Genomic DNA, 20,911 nt, shown 5'->3' on the forward strand with positions numbered 1-20,911 from the left:
CAGGTGTGAGGCACTGGGTTTGATCCTCAGCACCACATAAAAATAAAATAAACATATTGTGTCCACCTTAAAAAATAATAATTAAAAATCATTTTTTAAAAAAAGAATTCGTTTTACAGAGATTTCCATTAAATTTCATGTGTATATACGAACCAGTCAGGAATTTATTACAGAGAATCCTGACTAGTAGAACTGGAGTTCGGATCCGAGTTTTTACATTTGCCCAAAGCCCCTAGTGATGCTGGGTTACTGGTCCAGGGACCCACACATTGTGAGCAAGGCCCTAATACTGCTCCCTTCTTCTACAAAGTATGCCCAATCTCCAACTCCAGCTCCTTCCCCCTGGGAGAAATTTTCCTGCCCAGGGGTTCACAGTCTCCACTCCAGTTAGCTCTTCTCTTTTGGCAGGCCAAGTAACGCCTGTAAAAGCTTCAGTTTCAACCACCACTCTGTTGGCTGAGTGGCATACTGGGTGGCATGTAATGAAGTCCAGGTCACAAGTTCAGTGCCTGAGTTTAATGCCTGCAGGGACCAGTTAGCTCTTCCTCTCTCTAGACCAGCCAGAGCACCCGCTGATGTGTGAGATTGGCCCCATGGGAGGGATCCTCCACCCACATGTGCAAAATATTCACCAAAAAATTAGCCAGGACCTGGCTCCATCTCACAAACAGATCAATAGCATCATCTTGATAGGAAATACAAAACAGCAATATTAGCTGTAATTTTGTCATCCCAGGCACTATGCTAACCATTTTAGATTTCCCACAATATTCCATGTTTCCTTATCCCTGTTAGAAGGGGGAAATGAGCTCATAGTTTTTGCCTTCTGAGAGCAAGTAGCCTGTAGATAACCCAAAATGCAATGATTTAAACAAGTATGCTGGATGTGGGTATGAGTAAATAGGGATGATTAATGATTTGCACATTTTTAGTTTTGTAAATTTAAAAAATCAAATTCTTCTAATTTGGGCCCTATGTTGCTTCTTGTTTCCTACATTGTCCCTTTAATTTATAATGAAGATGAACAACTCATCAATTCACTGCTTTTAAAGAAGCATGTATCAGACCATCCCTATTTAAAAGAAAAAGAAACTGGAACAACCATTTAATGCTAGGGATATATTAACTATGTCCAGTATAAACAGCAAATGTATCTGCAGACTGAATAACTCTTATATGATTCTGGTCCTTTTGCTGTGCCCATCTTTTGATTTGTCAGCAGATTATAAGATAGTACTTTGGGGCTAGAATCTAAAAACTCCCCAATCAACTCTGAGCTAGTGGGTCTGCAATATTTCTCTGAGTGACATAAAGACAAAAAAAAAATAGTTTAGGTTTAAGGAAAAAAAAATAAAGAGAAAGCTATATCTGTTTTACTTTAGGGCTACAACTATACATTTTTAAAATGTTTAGTGAATATTGAATAGCAAAAAAAAAGACAGAAAAGAAGTCATGATTTCAGTAAGGCATAAGGACTGTGTAATTTATAGTAATGACACACTGCTAAAATTTAAGCATCCGATAGCACAGCTTTCTGGAGATGTCCCTCATTAGCTTTCTATGTTCTTCAGTTTTACTCTCATTCTAAATCAAGCCAATCCATTTGTCAACAGATTTTTATTGACAACTCCCTATACTGGGCACTGCCTTAAGCCTAGGGAATTGAAATCATCAGATATAAGACCTACCACATAGCAATTTGACACTTCCTTGTACATAGAATATTTTATTAATTTTTTATTATTTGGTTATTTTTTCCTATTTTATTTTTTTTCATGGTGCTTGGATTGAACCCAGGGGTGCTCTACCACTAAGCACTTGATGACTTTCCCAAACCAGGATATATCTTGTGATCCTCCAGCTTCAACCTCCTTGGATTACTGGGATTATAGGCATACACCCTGTGCCTGGCTGTTTTCTCCCATTTTAAAGGAAAACATGTATATTCTAAGAAACAATTTATTTTGATTTAACATCTTTCAGGGTACTTAGATAATAATTAAAAATGGAACCTATGGGTCCCCAGTATTTTAACCAAAATTCTTCCCTTAGCCTTCCCAAGTGATTTTCCATCCTCTTCCCTTATAGGAATTTTATCTTGCTCAAAATTTATTTATTTATGCTTTTACCCATCTTGTCCATCTTTCCTGAATTGGATGTAAATTCTATGGTCACCAAAATCTGTGTCTAGTTTGATGATATATCACCAAAGAAAAGAATATGAGCTGAAAAATGGTAAACAATAAATATTCCTTCAACAAATGGATGAATATAGGCCCTGAATGGAGTAAGAGAAAATTCTGCACTGGATGAGTGGTGACACTTCTTAGGGTCCTCTTTTAAATCATAAGATTTTACAATTTCATGATTCAATTTCCTGGTTAACAATAATAACTATTGTTTGAGCCTGTTGATATAGGGTTACTACGGTGAAAATGTAGCTACTAATCCAAGGACATTGTAGTTATATAAAAACACCATATGGCATTGGCATTTTATCTAGTGTATTGTTCTGGTTTTCAGTCTTTAAAGATGTCTGTTTTTTTTTTCTTTTTTCTTTCATCCTCTGAAGACTACTTCACTAATTATAGATACCTTCAATTTCTGCTGAGAATCTAAAGTTAACACTCACTAAACTGATTTTTTTTTAAAAAAAAATTATTATTGTTTTTAATGAAATACAGGACCAAAATATTGTTAGCAGTTACTAGAGGAGTAAATGTATTGGGAGTTTTTAGCTTCTAAAGAGTGAGCATAGATTTGAAATTGTTTTCACGTTACTTAAAACCCAGACAATTAAAGAAGTGTGTTTCAGGGATATGAAAAAATATGAGTTTGTGAATACAAACTTGTAACCAGGCCTAATAATATAAAAACAAGTGCCTGTTTCTTGAAGCACACAAACTTCATTAGGTTTTAGAAGCAATATAGAGAAATAAAATCCACAGGGCTGAGGATATACCTTAGTGGTATAGCACTTGCCTAGTATGTATAAGGTCCTGGGTTCAATCCCCAGCACCACAATCAATCAATCAATCAATCAATCAATCAATTAAAGTAAATACTAAGCTTAAAAAAGAAAGAAAGAAACCCACACATTTATAACCAATTACCATTTGTGAATCTCCATTATTTGGTTAGACAGTAGATCAGATATTCAAAGTACCTTATTCTCTTTAAATGTTGCTAAAGCCCTATGAAAAAGATACATTGTCATCATCATTCTGCAGATTTAGAAACTGAGAATCAAAGAGATTAATGAGAAGATGAATCTGGAGTTTGGACAAGTTATGTTTACTCTTTGCATGCTGCAACACTGCCCCCTGTGGTGTAGACTTTAATAGCAGTCTTACCATGTTATTCCAATAGGGCCTGGGGTGGTGATATAGGAGGCATGGGGATAACAAGTTCGAAAAGTTTGAGTCCAGCCTTGGCAATTTAGTGAGAAAATAAAAAACAAACAGGATTTAAATGTAGTTCAGTTGTTGAGGGTTTCTGGGTTCAATTCTCCAGTACTGGGGGGCGGGGCAGAGACAGATATCAAATATGTACATCCTTTTGCTCCATAGTGCTGTTTTTGAGTTGCTCTACAAAGATTTTAAACGCATATATTTTTATGCTGATGGGATTATTTGCTGTTCAAAATTTCTACATGAAACAAGCTATTTCTTTGTCTATGAATTTTAAAATATCCATTGAGCTTTTCTGATGGTGTCTGCAAGTATTTTGAAGACTTATAGCCATGCCTCTCTATACTACCCCTTGGAATTGCTGTGAGAAGAAGAATTCCAAATTAGGAGGACCCTGGCCTCATTCAGGACAGCCTATCAAAAGATAAAGTACTCATCAAGTCCAATTCAATGTGCCTTCCTCTCTTGTAGCAAGTCCCTGAAACTCGACAGCTAATAGAATGCAATATTCAAAAGGCATTGAGCTCTTTAATGTGTTTTCCTCGGTGCTTTGAGTTTGGAAATCACTATATAAGTTATTACTACAATTATATTCCACCTTTATCTGCCAAAAGAAAAGGAAATCAATTCAGTCCACAACTTGACTGCAAAGCTGTTATAAAAGATCCATTGTCTGAACCTATTCTGTACATGGATCTTTGAAATTGAACCCAGTGATGCAACATAAATTTCAGAAAAAAATAATATTCCACTGTGGAATATTATTATTCCCAGGACTATTTGGAAAGTGATCTGGGCTCTCTATTTCAATTTCCATTGCTCTCAGGTCTTCACCTTGTTTAGGCAGGTTCTAGAACCAACACTTTCTCTTAACAGCTCTGCTGTCTTCCACAAGATTCTTGGCCTCTCTGTCCCAGTTTCTTTTTCTATACAATGGAAATTGTTCCTTCTGTGATTCCCTCCATAGGCATGCTGCAATCAGTGTGGGTTGTGGTGGTGTTGGTAGGAACCCATGCATGTCACAAGGTCCTGAACAGAAAGGAGCCCATCTTCTTTCTGGCTCTATTGCTTTATTAGCAACAGGAATTAGTGAGGCCTTTGCGGCCCCAACAAGCTTCAGTTCTCCTATCCCTAAAGTAGGAATATATAGAAATCCCTAATAGAGTTATGGATAGGAAAGAAAATGATTTAGGTTGAGAAACCCTTACCAGAAAATCTGAAGTGCTCCCAAATCTGAAACTCTTTGAACACTGACAGGATGCCACCAATGCAAAATTCCATTCTGACCTCATATGAGAGGTCAAAGTCAAAAGCAAGCACACTAAAGACATTTGTAAAATTATCTCCAGGATGTGCATATAAGGTGTACATGAAATATAAATGAATTGCATGTTTAGACTTTGGTCCCATCCATGTGACATTTCATTATGCATATACAAATATTTCCAAATCCAAACAAACTGGTCTAAAGCACTTTGGATAAGGGGTACTTGACCTGTGTGTGTAAAACACTAGCTGCAATGAGAAGAGTGGGTGCCTTGTGGACAGATGATGTAAGTATATGAAGACATAAATTATTTTAAGCATTAAGTCAGAAATTGTATTTACTTGGCTGATGTTGTTTTTCTGTTCATTGGTATAATAAAAATTCTATCTGCATATAAATAGGTATATAGATATAGTGTATATAAGTATGTATATACATTCTTATTATTATTGAAAAATAGGTAAAAAGGAAATGGGAGTACAAATCTATAATTCTATCACATCATTATCATTGTAAATACTATTAACATTTGGCACTTTTCTTTTCCATTTATATTAATTATATAAGTATTATATATATATATATATATATATATATATATATATATATATGCCTTATACTTTTTCACTCAGTAATAAAAACAAGTACATGACTTTGCTATTATAATACTATTATAAATACTGGCAATTAATAGTAATATAGTAAAGTTATGTTATAATAGTGTAACAAATTGTGCATATATTTTATATCTGTATAAGTAATTATGCATACTTTCTTCATTTGGAAAGGACAGAGAGTAAATTTAAGTTATAAGCATTTGTATTTCTATAGGTCAGCAATTAGCAATATTAACATTTTAAGATATTTTCTTCTAGGGTATATATTTATGTATATTAAGTCTAATTAAATAGTAGTGATTCTAAGACTTACAATTATATCCTAATAAGAAAAAGAATATGCTTCCAAATACACACTAACACAATAGTTTATTATCACTTAGAACTTTTATGTTGTATGTTTCGAAATGGCTCTCTTAAATTACATACGCAGAACTTTTTATTGCACATCATTCTTATGCATACATAAAAATAAAGTAGATGCAAAACAAATTGGATCAGATAGTCCTGAAACTCATCCACAATCAGATCCTGTCTCTCTGGAACCTCCTTTGGTACATCTATGTGTCTGAGCCCATCACAATATCATCTGGGCTGCTGATTTTCCATGTGTAAACAATGCTTTTCAATATTGAATCAAAATAAAGTATTTTAAATAGCAATTAAACTTAACATAGGTATTATAAACAATGCACATACTTTGTCCAATGGCAAAGATGTGCCAGCTCTGCCCATGATTACACAATTCTTACATGGCCAACCACAGTGGTGTGGTGGCCAATGATGACTTATTGATGTGGAGATGAACCCAGCTGTCAAGCATGCTACAGTAGGAACAATGTATATAGGCTAGCCTAGTAAAAAGTCATGTTTTATATAATTTTCTCTTAGGGTGCTTTATTTAATTTTATCTTTTTTCCCCATTCAATATTAAATTGGGAACATTTCCCAGTATCTCTGAAACTCTTCAAAATTTCTTTCTTTTAAAGTATTCAACAAATATTGAGCCAAAAAGCCTTAGTTTTTAATGCTTTTAGAAAATTATAATCATTGAAAATAAAACTATAAAAAGGAACATATTGAAAATTATTCCAACAAAAGCAAGGGAGGAACTAAATAAATTATATGATGAACACTTCAATGTATACAAATTTAATTTTTAAAATCTATAATTGTGTGTTAGAATCTCTTGACTTCTGGGAAGAATAACTTAAGGGAACTCTTGTTTTTAATTAGATATTCATATGCTGAACCAGAAATGAAGAAAATTGAGAATTCCTATGATTTCACATAAATCTAAACCCAGTAAAATAGTCAAAGCAATCATAAAATCAATTTATTTGACAAGTTCTATGGTGTAAAAATATTTATCAGGACTAGGGATGTGGCTCAAGCGGTAGTGCGCTCCCCTGGCATGCATGTAGCCCAGGTTCGATCCTCAGCACCACATACAAACAAAGATGTTGTGTCCACCAAAAACTAAAAAATAAATATTAAAATTCTCTCTCTCTCTCTCTCTCTCTCTCTCTCTCTCTCTCTCTCTCTCTCGCTAAAAAAATGTTTATCAGTGAGAGAGAAAAATTGTGTCAAAAAGGCAAAAAGACTTCAGATGTGAAATATTTGGACTTAGATAATTTTGAAAGCTATACAAAAATGTTAGGATTAAGAATGTCCTCAGTCTAGTGCATTTGCTTTGAATGTGTCAGAAATCTTAGCACTTTAGAAAATTAGTTTCAAAATTAAAAATATTATGGTCTATAGAGAAGATTCAACTGAATAAGTCAATTATTTACAAAATGTGTTATAAACTATAACTTATAAGAAACTATAGAAAGTATTTTTAAAAATAATATGAATATATTGAAAAATGAATTTTTCCAACAAATGTAATAAAGAAGTGCCATAGAAAAGAAAATAAACACTAATTAAAGCAATAAATAGGAAACAGGAATAGTTATTTTGCTTAAATGTTCAAATAAACCTTACCAAGCTTTTCAAAAATTAAATATATTGTTATTTTTGTTACTTTAGTAATAATTTTCTTATTAAAATTGGTTATATTTCTTAATTTTAAAAGGCCTACCAATAGAATTCAATTATTATTTAGTAAATAAACATTCTTATAAAATATTTAAAAATTTTCTTCATGCCTACAAATAATAGTTCCTATGGAACACAAAGGTGAAATCATCTTTCCGCTAAGGCAGAGCATTAAGGATATTGCCCATTTCCTTGATTGTAATCAGTGTTAAATAGGCCCCCTCAACCTGTAATCCTGATCGTTTTGTTAGGATAGATTCCAAGTAGTGGAACTTCTGAATCCTATAATATAAAACATTTTAAACTAAATGTGTTGAAGTCTTTTGAAAAGGTGCTCTCTGAATATCAGGGAATAATAGTAATAAAAATCCAATGCATAATTTAAGAAAAAATTTAATAGGTTTTAAATAACTAAAAGAATAGCAATAAGACTTTGTAGGAAGATAATGTTCAGCAAATTATGTGAATGGTACTTGTGAAAATTATTTGAGAATAATTCTATTTTTTTTTGTTCAGTCAATCGCATTTTTAAATCAAAGGCAGTTGTGGGGTCTTTGGCATGTTTGAGGCATTATACATAATATTGTACTTACCAAGGTAAAGAGGACACAGACTTTGTCCTTATAGAACTCTGTGGCTGAAATGCATACATGGAGATAATTACCATAATCTTGTACAATTGTTCTAACAGAGTCTTGAGGGCAGTGAGTGCAGAGGGTGATTCTATTTGTTGGAAAGTAGATTTGCATGGAGCAGATTTCACAGGAGTCAGACAGTTCATCTGAGTCTGGGAAGCAGGGTAATTTGAAGGTGGAGACAAGAGAGAAAGTCAACAGAGAGCAGCATAGACACAGTCCTCAGGTTAGGAAAAACCATGGGTGTTGGAGAGACAGAGAGACAGTTGTAAAGTTAGTTGTTGCATGGGGCTGGAGGAGGTGTGGCAGGATAGGCATACAGTGTCTGTGATCAAAGTGGCGAAAACTTTATCTGTCCCTGATATGAATTCTCTCATTGCATTTAAATTACACTTTTGTAGCAGACACCAGCAGTTGTGTTATTATTCTATGTGGGATAGTCACTCAAAAACATTTAATGATATCTTTTTGTCCACATGTTGGATACTCTGCTGATCCACAGAAACAGGGCTACGGGCACAATAGATAAGTGCAATGGCAATAAGTGAATGAAATAATAGGACAATTTTGGGTAACGATAAGGGTTATAAAGTAAGGCAGGTAATTTTAAATAATGTGTGGGCTGAAATTAGATGTAGATTAAGTGGTCTGGGAGATCCATGAAAAGGTGAGATGTGGACTGAGGCATCATTCTAAGAAGAGCACAGTCTCTTTAGTATCAGAGGAAAACCAATCCAGGCAAAGGGAACAACAAAAGAGCAAGTACAAAAGTCCTGAGGCAGGATAAAGCTCAGCATGTTGTTTGTTTGATGAACTGGAAGAAAGCTGGTGCCTGCTATTTGAAAGTAGAATAAGAACCAGAGAGAGCGGTCAGGGAGCGAGACGGGGAAGATGGTGGCGGTCGTGGGTTCTGTGGCATCGCTGGTGACAGAACCTGGGGAGGACGCTTTTTGAAAACTTTTCTGCTTCTACCTACAAAGCCGACCCGGGACCACAGACCTGGGAGGGGTCATCGACTTCTCGGCGGCCCACGCAGCCCACGGCACGGGTCCTTTTGCCCATAAGGTCGTCAGATCTCAGTTAAGTGTGTCCTCAATGAGTGAGCACGATGCACATAGAGCAGGACTTCAGCCAGTCAGCAAGTGGCCAGCCTATGGACTTGAAGGCTATCCCGGATTTATTTTTATCTCAAACCCATTCCTCCCAGGGTACCAGTGGCACTGGGTAAAGCAGTGCCTAAAGTTATACTCCCAGAAACCTAATGTGGACAAACACATGACTAAAGAAGAGACCCAGGATCTGTGGGAACAGAGCAAAGAGTTCCTGAGGTATAAAGAAGTGAATAAACTGAGACCCGGAAGTCTACAATAGAAATTGTGCTGGGTAACCCTAGGCTACCATTATAACTGGGACAGTAAGTTCAATAGAAGAAGAGAAAATTAAAAACAGAAGTTCTAACCAAAGAGAAATACTCAGCAAATCATTACACACCTTTCCCTTCTGACCTGGCTTTCCTCTCAGAGCAAGTAGCCTCTGCCTGTGGATTTCAGGGTTTCCAAGCTGAAGCCGGTATCCTGAATTACTACCGCTTAGATTCCACATTAGGAATCCATGTAGACAGATCTGAACTAGATCACTCCAAACCCCTGTTGTCATTTAGCTTTGGACAATCTGCCATCTTTCTTCTAGGTGGCCTCAAAAGAGATGAGGCCCCCACAGCCATGTTTATGCACAGTGGTGACATTATGGTGATGTCAGGTTTCAGCCGCCTGTTGAACCATGCAGTCCCTGGAGTTCTTCCACATCCTGAGGGAGAAGGCCTACCTCACTGCCTGGAGACACCTCTCCCAGGTGTCCTCCCCAGAGATTCACTGGTAGAGCCCTGTTCTGTGGAGGACTGGCAGGTATGTGCCAGCTACTTGAAAACTGCTCATGTTAACATAGTCATGTTAACACCAACAGGTATTAGCCACAGACCAGGACTTCCCTTTGGAACCTGTGGAGGAGAAAAAAAGAGACATCACCATAGAAGGTTCCTGCCATCTGGATGACCAGAATAGCCAAGTAAAACGGGCCAGGTTGCACCCTAACAGCTGAGACATGGAGACAGGTCTTATATTACCACGGACTCTAGCACCAGGACAAACAAAAACAGACAGGGAAGGACTCATCATAATCACACTGTTGCCTTGAAAGCCATCTTAAAGAGTAAACTGCCTTCACTTTGCTCAGACACAGTCTAATCCTAGTGAGATGTCAGCAGTGATGTGTGTGGATACGAAAGAGGTATGATGGTCCACACAGCATTCTCAGTCTCTACGGTTACCTTGAGGGAGGTGGAAGTAAGTTTACAGATCTGTGGAATCTAAATACCTCAGATTTTACTACTGGAAAATATAGCACCACTGCCCCAGTCATCACTGAAGTCTTTGATCTCTTCTGCCATCTTCACTGGCTCTCACAGAGGAATTGCATGTACGGATAACCATAGAACTGGATTGTCCCCTAGAAAAGAAATTAATCATAGCCATCAGTTTTGCCTAGAAGACAAATATATGTAAACCAAACAAAAGGGGAACAGTAGTTTCTCCACATCTTTTCTGTCTCCAAACTCTCCCGTTGGCTTTTTAATGCAGTTTTAATTATTGAACTAAAAATGTCCCAAAGGTGTTCTGTTACTGTTTTCTCCATGAATAAACTCACTTGGTTTAAAAAAAAAAAAAAAAGAACCAGAGGGATGTAAGAAGAAGATAAAGAGATAGACAGAGGCCAAAATCCCTCTAGAGTTTATAGGTTTTGTTGACAAGCTTAAATCTTATTTTCCTGTAATAAAAATATTTTCCTGTAATAAAAAAAATAAGTTTATTAATACTGTTGCTCCAATCTGTAAGGGACTACATGTCTCATGTATTTGAGTTGTTGTAATGAGCCCTTGATTGTATTTGATACTTAGAAATGCTATCAAGCTTTATATAAAACTAGAAAGTGGAACTTCCCATGGTACCCACGTCATACCTACCCCCATGAATCAAAGCTCTGGAGTTCATTTCAACATACTTTTCATTGAGAAAGATGTTTTTCAAAGGCCGTATTCCGGAGGAGAGTCACTTATGTAGAATGGATCCTGTGACGTAGAGCTCAGAAGCTCTACAGGAATAGTAATTTTGCTTAAATGTTCAAATATACCATTCCAAGCTTTTCAAAAATTTAAATATATTAATTGTTATTTTTATTATTCTTGGAAATAATTTTGTTATTAAAATTGGTTGTATTTCTTAATCTTAAAAGGCTCACCAGTGGAATAACATTATTATTTAATAAATAAACATTCTTATAAAATCTTTAAAAATTTTTGGCCTCATACACCTGAACATATAATACAGCTTTGGCGTTTAACTTTTTGTAAAGCACATTATTATTTCAGAAATGAGTTAATTTTCCTTCTGATTGTCTGTATGTCAGTGGTTACTACCATTTTGACTTTGATTGATTTTTTCCCCAGCCTTAGTCAAGGTGGTAATCATCTGCAAGAAATGAGCAATTAAAGGCATTCTGTAGGCAATTAAAAATAACAGAAGTTTGTAGATGCTTCTCCTCTGTTTAGTATATTATATTTGTATATTAAAAAAAATCTTGGGGTTGGAAGTGTATTTCAGCAGTAAAGCTCAGGATATATCTGCACATATAGATATATAGATAGCTAGACAGTATATCATTCCCTTCTGTTAATATTTTGGTCTTTTTTTTTTCTTCGTGTATGCTTTACCAGTTTTGTGCATGTCATATACATTGTAATTCAAAGGATTAGAATGCCGGTGAGAGGTGTTTTGTTTTGTTTTTGCTTTTATCAAGGTAATTAATGTCAGCTTCCCACAATAGAAGACACATCCTTGAAATCATTGAATTATTTATTTTATATTTTTTGATGCTGTGTATCAAACCCAGGGTCTCAGACATGCTAGGTAAGCTCTTTGCCACTGAGCCAAATCCCCAGCCCTAACACCCTTGAAATCTCAGGGGCTTAATGCCACAAAGTCCACTCAGATATGAATGGATGGCCATCTGCCATCTTTTACCACTCCATTTAGAACAAGCACCTACAAAGGTACAATGGCAGAGGGAACAAAATAGGATGTTTTGGGTGTAGCTTCTGGGCTATCAGTGGCCCAGAAGCTAAACCCAATGCTGCACTGTGCAGAGCTGGATTCAAGGCTGAGAACAAGGGAAGACATGAAATGGTTAGTGAGAACTGCCTTTGCCACCCTCCCCTTCTGTCACCAAACAGTTGCTCCCATTCCACATACATGCACATGTGCATGCTCCTGTCTCTCCTCTCATGGGACATGGCTCACCATTGATTTGTGATTCATATTTTTGGAAGGCATTCCAAAGTCCCATGTAATATTACATCTATTTCCAAGTCCAGCCACATGGTCATTTCCATAAATGTAGATGTGGCCTCTCTTGGGACAAAGATCTTGAATACAAAACATAACTCAGTCAATAAAGAAACTGAACTGATATCCTCTTCTCAACACCCCTCTCTCCATACCGATATATACATATATATCCAAAATTTGAATGCAGAACAGGAACAAATAGGTGCAATAGACATCCCCATTCTTTTGGAGACGAAGAGACAGTGGCAGGAGACAGTGCCTCTGCTATAGTTGGAATTTGGAATTTTGCCAAAGGCTTCTATTTTGGCTCACAGTGTCAGAGGTTCCTGTCCAGGGTCGGCTGCTCCTTTGCTTCTGCACTGAGGAGAAGCAGAGCACCCTGGCAGAAGTGCACGGTAGAGGAAATCTGCTCAGCTCATGGCATCTGGGAAGAGAGAGATTCAGAGGAATGGTCCCCAGACAAGATCTACTTCCAAAGGACATACCTCAGGGGACCCATTTCCTCCAATGGTGGCCCACCTGCCTATGGGTTCCACCTCCGCCCGGTAGTCCATTCATCTATCCGTGGGCTTATTCACTGGTGATGTCAGAGTCCTCAGGATCCAAGCCTTCAACACATGAGTCTTGGAGGACACTCCAGATTCAAACCATAATGAGAATGAGGTTCTCTTCCTTCATCTTAAATTTTGGCCATGTGGAATGCATGTTCTCTGAGATTATGGTGACAGGAAGGATGAGTTGAAATGACTTTCCATCATGTTGGTCTTTAAGTGTCACCCCACATGCCCACTGTGTCTTCTTGCTACAACTAGTTTGATGACTTCATCTAATTTCAGTGTGGCTGGGAAATTTAAGAGACACACATAATATCTGGTAATATTTAAATCTCTGGGTCACACTATTGAAAATAAATTTTTCTTTGCAAAACCATTTTCTCATCCACAATTTAATACTAATTTCAACTCTCTCTTAGGATTGAGGAAGCCAACTCATGACTTAGGTGTACACCTGTCTTTGATTTCCCTAGCTTTCAAACTATTTCCTCTTAACTTTAGTGCATGCAGAATGTCTTATTTTTATTCTTCAAATACTACCATGGAGTCCAAACATCCCAATAATCACAAAGATACAAAATACCAAGGTTGAAAAATAATTCTGATAAATGTTGAGAAGTTTTGTGAAAACCCATAGTAGAGTCACCTCTCTGAGTCGGCTGGGGAGAAGCTGCTTTTAAAGTGGATTCAAAAGAGCCATGTGAAGATGAAAGAGGAGGAGTGTGGTTCCCGTTATAAAGCTGAGGAGAGTAAGCTTAAAGGAAGAAGAGAACAGAAATCCTAGTGTAATGAAGCAATGTCACCAGGACTCAGTGCTGGCCATAGAGATGGCAGCATGGGACAGCATGATGGGCAGGCAGTGGAGACAGAAGAGCTGGGAAGCCACATTCAGGAGTTTGCAGTATAACCCGAGGACAGCCAGTTTAAGGAAACAAGTACAGGGGGAACTGTTCCATTCCTTTGTGTTCCTGCAATGCCCCGCAGGCTGCAGGGACTTAGGTCTTGCCTGAGGCCAACAGTAGCTTTTTAAGGGGTCAGGTCTCCAGCTGGTCCTACAAAATCTACTGGAGGTTCAAAGGGGAGACTGCAGAAGTTGTAACCTAAAACTATTGGGGGGAAATATATTTACCCATCAGATCCAGTTACGGGAATCATGTAACCCAGGGTGTTTTGCCATGATGTATTTCAGCTTTAGAAATTATTATCCCATGTATATATATATATATATGACTGCATGACTGGTGTGATTCTACATCATGTACAACCAGAATAATGGGAAATTATACTCCATTTATGTGTGATGCATCAAAGTGCATTCTACTGTCATGTCAAACTAATTAGAACCAAAAAAAAAGGGCATAAAAAAGAAGTAGATACATTCTCCAATACCTTTATATGGAGTATCTAAATGAAAAGGTTTTTTTAATTACATTATTTTTAAAGAAAATAAGCTCCTTGTAGAAGTTACAATGTCTAAGTTCATCCTTGTTTCTTCTCCAATTTTTGTTTTAACAATTATGTGATTAGGCATTGCATGTTTTACAAGGACATTGTTCTGCAATTTCTGAAACTACTAACTCTTTTTCTTGGATGATGAACTATATAACATTTGAAAGTGATAGTGATTTTTATATTTTTAATTTTTTATTTTTTTGCAGAGGCAGTATGCAATCTCCCAAAATTGGACAGCTGTACTTGCTAAATAAAGAGTAGCACTGAGAAAACTCTTAAACTTTCATGCCTTTTTCAGTTTGTAAACTAACATTACACTATTACGCATCACAACTTTATTTAGTCCCATGCCCTCTCCTCATACATGAAGGGTAATTGTTAATGAAGGAGTTATTCATTAGTACAGTATTATTGGCTCTTCTGTTATAAATATTTTTCATATTTTTGAAAAAAAAATAGTCATTCTTTTCTTCTATACCTTTTCTAATAGAGGTAAACACTCAGCTTAGTTTACAACATTTAGTTCAGCTTGATACCCATACATACACTATTCCATGAAAGCACCCACATCCCCTTTATTTGGGGCATCCTACCGTCCTGGTCTCAGGAAATCTATTCAGACCATTTCCATCCTGTCTAAGAACTTAGTACTCTTTCAGGCCTGAGGTGACTCTGAGGTGATACTTTTGAGGCTTCTGTATTGTAATTTTATCATGATCTTTCTAGGGATTCATTTGTGGGTTCTCCTGAAGGATTCCACTTCATATTATTTGGGGGAAGGAACCCACCATAGGTGAGCCATTAAATAAAAATTTCACTGAAGTGGACTACTATGGATTGACTTGTGTTCCCCCAAGTTAATGTAAACTCCCATATGACTATATTTGGAGATAAAAAATCTAGGGATATACTTAAATTTAAATGAAGTCTTAAAGTGAGGGTCTAATCTAATAAAAAGAGTGAGATACAATAGGGGTGCACACACATAGAAAATGTCATTTGAGGTGATAGCTAGAAGGCAGCAGTCTGCAAGGAGATCAGCCTCAACAGAAACCAAATCATCTGGGATCTTGATCTTGGACTTTAAGCCTCAAAAACTGTGATAAAATAATCACAGTTGACTGGGTTTCCTAGTCAGTTGTATATTTTATGGCAGTCTTAGCAGACTATTGCATAGACAAAGAATGCATGAATGAATGAAAGAATGAATGCACTCTACATTGAAGTGCCTATTTTCTTCTCCATCTGTAGATTTGGATTCTCTGTCAAAATCATTCTTGAACTGAGTGAGCTGAGCATATTTTAAGGTATACTTAGTTTATAAAGTAGTTACTCTAATATTGGCTCTTTTTTTTCCTGTATGCTATATGTCTATTTTTCATATCTTTGACCTGGAGTTCATCCTTCTATTGTTCCTTATATCTTCCTAGAAATTGCATTCTCTTTGTTGTTTGTATTCTGGCTATAATTTTTTGATCTTTGCCCACATGAATGTCCAGATAACTACCTACCTTTCACTCTGCCCTCATCTAATCTGTCTTGTATTTGACTGCAGGTCACCAGGAATTACATTTTCTACCAGCTTGCACAGTTTTGTGACAACAGCCTCTCTCCTTCTGGTGACTATTTGGGAGTTTTTTTTCTTTTTGTCTAAAACATGAAGTATTCTTTATTAAGGACGAGGGAGGTAGAGACAAATTTCATCTCTTGGAGCCCACGCAGCAGGGAAGGACCCACGTGGACACATAACCAGAGTATTAAGGAAAACGTACAAGTAAATCTACCGAGTCAGTCATGGCATATTTTCTAAATGGTGATTTTTAAAAATAGATGATTCCACTTTGCAAACTCTTGTGCAGATGTTTATAGCAGATGAAACAGCAGCTTACCCATGGCAACAGCCATAGAAATGTCTGACCCTTCCTCTGAGGCTAGAAGCAGCTGTTGATGTAGCTCATAACAATTAAGACAGGTGTTCAATTTAGAAACAAACAATTGCCAAAATTTCTACTTCTGTCTGTTTCCATAAAACATGAACACATTAAAGTAGACTGTGGATTCCAGCTATTCATGGCATTAAAACTGTAGGTTACTGGAAAGAACTGAGAACTATTGAAAGGGCATCTTCTTAGAGCCCAATTATTTTGACACAGTGAGGCATGACCTAACTCACACTTCTGGATCATCGTCATAATCATGCATTTATTTGTGCCAGGAACTATGTTTGGTGCTGGGGATAAATAGTGAACCAGTTAGACAAGGGCTTTGATTTTACAAATTGCATGCTTTAGCAATGGGAATGATTAAGAAAATAATTAAGCAGATTATTAGAAAATGTTACTATTCTAGAAAAGGAGGTATTCTTTGTGAACTGAAAATTCATCATTTGAGCACTTGACCAAAACTGGAGGACCAAGGAGTTCTTTGAAGCAATAACCTTGATTCTGACATCAGATACAAAACAAGAAATCACCACCAGGAGAAATGGGCAAAAGCAGGTGCATGAAGGGAGAAGATTGTGTGAGACCTCTGAAGCAAGAGGAGCCCCTCAGAACTCCAGAAGGTTAGAGGAGTCAGGTAGGAGGGGCTCAGAGCCCTAGCCTTCTGATAGTAATGGTACATAATTGGCCACTTAATGTTCTGAGATCACTGGAAAGCTGCCAAAGGATCCTCAGTGGGGAACACCACCATCAGCCACCTTCTTTAAAAATAATCTTCTGGATGCACTGCTGAGAATTAATTGCAGAGAGATAAGAGTAGTTACAAGAAACCCAGAGAGGAAACTGGTATTGTTTAGGAAGGGCCAGTCATGTTTCTCACTTGAGCCAGCTATGGTTGGTATGTGCCTCTTTCCCCTGTGCCTCATCCCAAGTTCATATGTTAGAAACAGTGTTGAGAGGTAAGACCTTTAAGAAGCAAAGAGGTGATTATGGCATGAGAGATCTGACCCTATGAACAGATTCATGATGTGATGGGAGGAGTGGGTGGGTTATCTCAGTTATCCTGGGAGTAGGCTCCAGATGAAAGGATAAGTCAGTCAGTTAGTCTCTGTCTCTGTCTCTGTCTCTCTCTTTCCACCCACCCCCTCTTTCTCATGCTCTTGTGTCCTTCTGCCTTATACCGTAGGATGACTCCTGTCAAATGTGGGTGCCTGACCTTGGACTTCTCAGCTTTCAGTTTGGGACTTAGGAGAACTGAAAGTAAAACACACCAAACATTGTTTTTCTTAAACATATGACTTTTTGATGGAGAAAAAAAAATAAGACATCTTTATGCTTATGTCCCTTACGGCATATTATTAATTTCCTATACAATTGGTTCTCCTTGACTATGGGTTCCATGTCTGTGGATTTTACCAAATGAAGATCAAAATGTTACATACACTTCTTGTGCTGCAAAAGTTCAGGTGTTTCCATTTCAGAAAAAAAAAAAAAAAAGAGGCTGAAGCAGGATGATCACAATCTTGAGGCCATCATCAGCAATTTAGTGAGGCCCTAAGTAAATTAGTGAAACTCCATTTCAAAGTTAAAACAAGTAAAAAGGGCTAGGAATGTAGTTCAGTGGTAAAGTGCCCCTGGGTTCAATCCCAATACAATTTAAATTTTTTAAAAATTATCTCTATTGAACATTACACTTATTTTTTTCTTGTCACAATTTTATAAGCAATACAGTATAAAAATTTTATATAGCATTTAAAGCCTATGTAGTATTATTAGTAATCCAAAGATAATTTAAAGTATTTGGGAGGATGCACAAAGGTTATATAGAAATATAATGTTACTTTATATAAGAGACTGGAGTAGTCATAGATTTGGGAACTTCAAAGGCATCCCTTGAGTACAATATCCTAATGGATACCAAAGAGCAATCATAGCCAGATGTGGTAGTGGATGCCTGTAATCCTACCACTCAGGAGGCTAAAGCAGGAGGATTGCAAGTTTGAGACCATTCAGGGAAACTTAGCAAGACCCTGTCTCAAAATAAAATGTTTAAAAAGGGCTGAGGGTATATCTCCATGGTAGAGTGCCCCTGGGTTCAATTCTCACTAGTATACCACCAAAAGTATTGATAGTAATAACAACAGCTTGACATTTGTTTCTCATGTTTCTGGAGGTTGGAATTCTGAAATGAGGGTACAGCATGGTCAGGGGCTTGGTGAGTACCCTTTTTCCAAATGATGCTTTCACATGACCTTTCCCTGGTACCTGCATGCATGGTGCAGGGAAAGAAAGAGATTGTGTGTTTTTCTGTTTTGTAAAGACACTAATCCCACCATGGGGCTACACATGATGTTTCAGCACTGAGACTGATGGTTATTGACACTTAATGCTTTCATTCCCCCTCAGTACTTCATCACTTTAGCAGTCTTCTCCAAAATCTGACTGGGAGCTAGTGAGAAATGCTGAATTTCAAGTACCACCCCAGGCCTGCTGAGTCAGAACCTGCAACGTATGACCAAGTTGCCAGGCAATTTGTAATTTGTAAGGACTTTAAAGTAAGAGAAATACTGTTGTGTACATTTCAGTCCCAAGTTCACTGTGCTTCAGGGAATTGGAAAAGACAAAGAGTGTGCACTTGGCGATAATGTTAATGGTGCATAACTCTTTAGCAAGTTATTCCCATCAGCAAGGTAAATTTCAAGGGATAAATGTTGGGCTTACACAAATGTCCCTTTGCTGCATGAAAAATACTCTTTGTTGCCAATATTGGAAGGGTTTTTTAAAAAGGAAAATCAGAGCCAGGTATGATAATGCATCCCTGTAACCCCAGCTAGTCAAGAGGCTGAGGCAGGAGGATTGCAAATTTGAGGCTAACCTGGAAAACTTAGTGAAACTCTGTTTCAAAAACTCAAAAAGTAAATAAATAAATAAATAAATAAATAAATATAAAAAGAGCTTCATGCTTTATTGTATAGAGACCAGTGTTAATTGTAATAGCGTATACCCGCAGTGCCAATTTAGAACACTTATCCATAGCTTCAACTTTACTCTTAAGCCTTTCCCCAGTCTCCACCCTATTTCCTAACATTATTCTACTACCTGCTTACATAGAAGAATAAATTTATTCAGTTTCCATTTCCTTTGGTTACAGACAGCCAATCCCAATGTTGCAAGCTAAAATTAAACCAGATGTGCTAGGAATTTTATTGACTATTTTATGTAACAAGCTGAATTACCAAAAGGCTCAAACCAAATTAATCGAAAATTAAAGCATAGGAGATTTAAGCCACAGACTATTTAAACAGGCTTAAAAGGTTACAAAATGAAAAGAACAGGATCAGTTTGTTTGAGTTATAAAATAAGAAGTTAAGCTAAATCAAGGAGAGAAAAGTTACCTCTTGACCTATAGATTTATCTTCTAAATGAAGTATCAGCTGTTTTACTGCTTTTGGAATTAAAAAATGAACCCATACATATATAAACATAAAATTGGCAAACGTAATACAGATTGTACTTAAAAATAGTCTTGTAGACTTGTAGAATTTGAAAACAGAGGCTTTGGGAAAGAGAGAAAGAACATGTATCTGTGGATTAGACTGAATTGGCTTCAAATTCCCATGGACCATACACTTCTTGTGCTGCAAAAGTTCAGGTGTTTCCATTTCCAGAGCTAGGTTCCTTATCTATAAAATGTGAATTGTAATGGAATCTATAAAGGGTGGTGGTGGAAATTAAATGATAATATTTACTTATAGAGTCTGACATATACTACAGATACTCAGTAAAGAAGGATTAGCCTAATTGTGGGGAGAAGCTGATAGAGGAGTCCTAGCAGGAGTGGGAGACGGCATGATGCTAGGGAACATCTACTTGTCAAATCCATGTTAATTAAACTTAAAAGAGTCATCTCTGTGTTCATAATTTCAACATCATAGACACCTGCAGAGTAGGAAAGTTAAATATTTTTCCAAAGTAATACAGGCAGAGGGAACATGAAGAACAGGGAGTTTAAGTAATGGCTTACAGCCCCCACCTGACCATGCCAGAGCAAGGGCTGAATCTCAGATTCCATGTGATGAAAACCTGGGGCCTTTGTCAGGACAGAGCTGTGGCAGGGCCAGCTATTCTGCAATGGATGTCCATTAGGGCTGTGCCCCCAGCCCTCTTTGTGATCTAAGTTTCCCAGCAAGATAAATAAGATATGAAAGACAAAAAGACTCTTAATAGAACCCACAGAATACCATTCCACCAGGCAGTAGATCTTTTTCATTCCAAGGACTTATCCAACATACCTAGAACAGTCTTGCAAGCAGAAGATCAAGGGTATCACTGGATTAATCAACAAGTGTGTGCTTTTTATATTATAAAGGGAAGGTGGGTAGCTTAAACAGTCTGCCTGCTCTACAAAATTTTTATCTCTTACCTTCCATGAGCATGACTATCAGGTAGTCAGGTTGTTCTCAAATGAAATATTAGTTTATGTGGAAGTATCTCCTGAGGGGCTTGTTGAAACTGTAGATTTCTATTTCAACCATCAATAACTAAGTCTGATGTTCAAGGTGGTTTCCAGAACCCTGTGTTGGTATTAATGTCAGA

The 20,911-nt window shown here is 37.1% G+C and overlaps 1 protein-coding gene and 1 pseudogene across 2 annotated transcripts in view; both read left to right on the top strand.

Annotated features, from left to right (window-relative positions):
- Cntnap5 (contactin associated protein family member 5) overlaps positions 1–20,911 on the top strand; it is a 790,097-nt gene that overhangs the window by 248,913 nt on the left and 520,273 nt on the right. The gene's annotated exons all lie outside the window — the stretch shown is intronic.
- LOC101961185 (nucleic acid dioxygenase ALKBH1-like) lies at positions 8,082–10,121 on the top strand (annotated as a pseudogene).

The sequence above is a fragment of the Ictidomys tridecemlineatus genome, chromosome 7 (genome assembly GCF_052094955.1).
Source record: "Ictidomys tridecemlineatus isolate mIctTri1 chromosome 7, mIctTri1.hap1, whole genome shotgun sequence".
NCBI lineage: Eukaryota > Metazoa > Chordata > Mammalia > Rodentia > Sciuridae > Ictidomys > Ictidomys tridecemlineatus.